Below are 4,637 nucleotides of genomic sequence, written 5' to 3'. Positions count from 1 at the left end.
CTACTTTTATGGTAGCCTAAATTGATTTAATAGAGCACTGTCAAATCAATTCATTTTCTTCACTCTAAGGCTACGTCACCTTAATTTGAATTGTTGGCGAATGAGGCCATCTGGCCAAGATAGAACCCCGTGGTATTTGATACATTATCCAGGAGACCTGCCACCCGAATAATGGAAGTGGAAGTATGAAAGAAACTGAAGTGATTCCTCTGTAATTGGACACCATTGAATCATGATGCTGTATTTACAGGGACACTAAATGCATGTATTTCTATCAAGAAAATAATTATCAGCTGCATTTCTGTCATAAAGGGGTGAAAATGTATGGATTACAGCTCATATATCAATGACTAACACTGAATATACCGTTCCAATCATTAGTTTACTATTTATGAAGCAATCTTTAGCATTACACATATAGCTCTTATCCACTTTGAGTTGAAATATTCTTTTGGGTCCAATAATTGGCATTTGATACTCAGTAGAAGCACATAGTTATGTATATGAGAAAGGCCACATGTTGAGCAGATATACAAAATATTGGGTTATTAATCAATTATAGGGGCTAGCATAAGTAGTATAGTCTATGTCCTCTGCTAAGAACTTTACATGGTTAGATCAGATAGCGTAATGACTAAGCTCTCTTTTCTCCCCTAGCAGATGGTACATGCGACATATGGACAACTGTTGTGAGCCTTGGGGATACAGTTGGAATTGTGGTTGTTTGCACTGACTGCTGTCACCTGTTACATAATGTACCTCCCATAATTCATTACAGTATAGCCATGGGTCATAGTCTTATAAACCATATATTCTAATCTACCTATATATCATCAGATAGATGGTAGGTACTATTGAGTTTCAGTTAGGAAAGGGGGGCAAGATGGAAAAATGAGTGGACTCCACTGGCAATTGCCCTACTGAACAATGAAAAATAAACAAGGATAGCCTGAGATCTCAGGACTACTGAGAGGACCTGAGGTATAGGAAAGTTGGGGTCAGCGTAGAAGCATGGATATCTTATCTGCTACTATCAGAGCACTTACTTACCACAGTCATTTTGGGATAAGCCCGGGTAACACGCTGATCCTGCAGCAGCAACCGGAAGCATTTTAAGGAAGTTCTAACCCTTTTCTTTTTCACTCATTCACGGCCACAGACTAGATCCTGACTCATAAAGACTCTATAAAACAGGGTCAACTTGTCCCTGTGGCTCTTCAAGATGGTATCTCTTAGAGGCAGTAGAAAGCCCCATCTTTCTCCTGTGGAACCACCGTGGATTGAACTACTGACCTTGCTGTTAGCTGCCCAATGGGTAAGAAGGGATTTCCTACTTCTGTAAAAATTTGAAATCTCAGAAATTCATAAGGGCGGTTCTACCTTGTCCTATGAGTTGGCAGCGAGCGGATGGCACAGCGTACAAGAGCTTTATCATCTTAAGGTGTTAGAAGCTGTTGGTGGGGTTTCTTCTGCAGTACAATTAGAGGAGGGGAAAGAGAGATCTTGGAGCTGCATGGGAGTACTTGAATCCTGCTGAGGCTCAGGACGGGCAGCATTGGGACTAGTAGGATAGCAAGGCACCTCAGTTAGAGGGAAAAGGAAGACGAACAGGGGCAAGGTAAACGGGAGCAGATGCTCAGGGCTGCTCACGAGGGAAAGGCATCCGGAGTCCCACACCATCACCACAGGAAAGCGAAACTTCTTTGTCAATTGCCGTTTCTCTGAATCCTTGCAAAATAACAGACAATATCAAGAATCAATGTTGTGCTGTCTAAATTCATGTTCTCTAATTTACTTCTCTGGGTTCTAATATGCATTGTAAGGACAACACAGCATTTAAAACAAAAAATCATGATTAAAGAGTTTTTAAGGAGGCGAATAGATTGCAATGCCAGTGAGAAATGCTCAGAATGATAGTTTATCAGGACATGTTACCAGATTATTTCAGGTTTACTAATAAATGTCCAATGGAGTCTACCCCTCTGCTGGAAGCCTCAACCCGAAGGCCGTAAGCTCAAGCTCTGTCGGTCAGCAAACCCAGCTCCCAGAATTAAATGCCCACAGGCACCCTACTCAACCCAATGGTGCCAGACTCCACTTCCATGAACCAGCAAGCCTGGATTCCCCATTTAATTGCCCAGAGATGCCCCACTCCACAAGCCAGCCTCCTGCACAAAAACACTCGGCTTTACTTGTTCCACAGAGTAGGAAATCCACCACTTTGTTTAATCCACAGGCTCCTGGTTCTGCTGCTACTCCTCTGACATTACAGCTGTTCCCTGGATCCAGGAGGTTCAGGGCAAAAGCATCTCTGGTTCAGAGGATATGCTTCACTCCAGGATCTTGCTGGTAATAAGATCTCTCATCCTGCTTTTCAGAGAGCTTCTTTTATTTACAGCAGGGTCATGCCAGGGACTTCTGTTCAAAATTACTCACCTGTCAATATTATCACTATATTGCCCTACCTTCTTACTAGACCCTTGCAGGGAAAGGTTTTTGGGTGGGAGTTAAAGACTTCAACTACAAGAGTCACATAAAATAATTGACTGCTTCTGCAAAGACAAAAGAAAGAACCAGGAAAAATGAACAAATTCTCCCCCACCCCCAAACTGTATAAGATTCAATTAAGGTACTGAACATTAAATTTATTGGACACCTAGAACCCAATGATATCAATAAATGCCCAGAAATAGACTGAATAAAGGTGTGTTATCAGAGATGAGAGGGCCAAACAAACTAGAGGCTATAACAATCATAAAAATCTATGAAACTCCAGAGAGCCCCCCCACCCCCACCCCGGCCTAAAGCAAATGCTCAGGGAACTCCCCTGGGTTTGAAACTTGCAGTGACAGGTGTGAACATTCTAGTAGTAGTTTGATGATCATGTAGGAACTGTAAACAGGGTAAAAAATATATGAAATGATAAACAATGAATACATAAAATAAATATTGATCAAAAGGAAAGAAACAGATGACTGCACAAGAAGATGGGAGGACATGGCACTTTCAAATTTAGGCAAAACAGCTATAAAGATCAACAAGCACCCTGGGAACTTACATAGAATTGTAAACAATTGGACCTAACATAAATGCATAGAGTACTCTACCCAGTACAAAATAATGCACATTCTTTTCTAGAACACAGGAATTGTTTTCCAGAATAGACAATACGTTGCTATTGGTGTTAGGTGATATCCAGTCACTTCTAATTCATTGTGACCCTTTGTACAACAACCAAAATCACTCTCTACTCCTGGGACATCCTCACGATTATTCTTAATGCTTGTTCATTGACTAGATGCTGAGGGGGAAAGTCTCATCCAATTTTAAAAGATTGAAACAGTAAAGAGCATTTATTTTTGCCATAACATTATGAAGCCAGGAACCAACAACAGAATACGCTAGCCAAAACGAATAAGTACGTAGACTGCTTATAAATGATTGAATCATAATTGAAGTCAAATATGAAATTTAAAAAATGTCTGCAATCAAATGAAAATTAAAACATAGCATGTCAAAATGTAACATTACAAAATCAATACTCAGAGGAAAACTGATAACAACAAATGTATACATTATAAAAGTGTAAAGTACAAAACAATCTCCTAATCTAATAACTTAAACAAGTAGAAAAGGAAGCACAAAAGAATCCACAGTTATCAAAAAGAAAGAAAGAAAGATCAGGGCAAAAAATAAAATAGAAAATGGTAAAACAGGAGAAAGAATCAACAAAACCAGAGTTGGTTCTTTGAAATCATCAATAAAATAGACAAACCACTAGACAGATTGATAAAATAGAAAAATCAGAAGAGATAACTAAACAAATTAAACAATAAAATTGGTGCCATTACAACGGATCCGACAATGATAAAAAGATAATTTCTGATTAAGATGAAACATTTTTATCCACCAAATTTGGAAGCATAGATGAAATACATCCTTTCTAACACACTGCATTCCAAAACTAATTCAGAGAGAGGATGCGAATGCAGCGTGCCGGCATGGAGAGGAGAGCCAGTGGAGGGGCCAGAGGGCTCGGCCCCCATACCAGCTACATGGACAACTGCTCCTCGCCACCAGAAGAATTTACTTTAGCGGAGGGCATTGGAGCTGCAGCTAGGGGAGAGAGACATGTCTGCTCAGAGCACACGGGAGGAAATGAAGAGGGAGGAAGAGAGAGTAGAGTACAACCTGGCCCACCAAGCCTGGAGGATGATATCCCCGCTCCAAACAGCCAATGCACAGAGTGGACCATATGGTTGATCCCACTATGAGACACGCCATCCCTCGCTGACCCATGGCCCTACGGGGGGCAACACTGGAGACACAGTGTCGGGATTGGCCCAGACTGACCCCACGACACCGAGGCAAAACACTAAAGGCGTGCAACAGAGCAAAGGGGGAGCAGAGGAGGGAGCTCCCGAGGGAGTACAAAGGATAGACTCTGGGGCCAGAGCATGGCACCCCATCAGACGTGACTGGAGGACACGCCTAGAGTTCAAAAATCAGGCCTTGATCTATTCAAGGTTTTTCTTTCTTTCTCAAATTAAAAAATTTTTCTTTTTAATTAATTTATTCTTCTCTGGGTCATTGGTTTTCTTTTTTGTTGTCTTCGTTGTGTTCCCTTTTGTCGCTTT

At 41.1% G+C, this 4,637-nt stretch overlaps 1 non-coding gene across 1 annotated transcript; it reads left to right on the top strand.

The window, feature by feature from the left end:
• The first annotated feature begins 2,689 nt into the window (after nt 1–2,689).
• LOC115868461 lies at nt 2,690–2,904 on the top strand. The gene has a single exon (XR_004045611.1). It is a non-coding gene; the product is annotated as a small Cajal body-specific RNA 16 (non-coding RNA).
• Nucleotides 2,905–4,637: the final 1,733 nt, after the last annotated feature.

Source organism: Echinops telfairi, unplaced genomic scaffold (assembly GCF_000313985.2).
Source record: "Echinops telfairi isolate 266 unplaced genomic scaffold, ASM31398v2 ScPeMD7_10;HRSCAF=50, whole genome shotgun sequence".
Lineage (NCBI taxonomy): Eukaryota > Metazoa > Chordata > Mammalia > Afrosoricida > Tenrecidae > Echinops > Echinops telfairi.
Note: the sequence above shows the minus strand (reverse complement) of the source record. Positions and strands in the feature narration are given on the sequence as shown.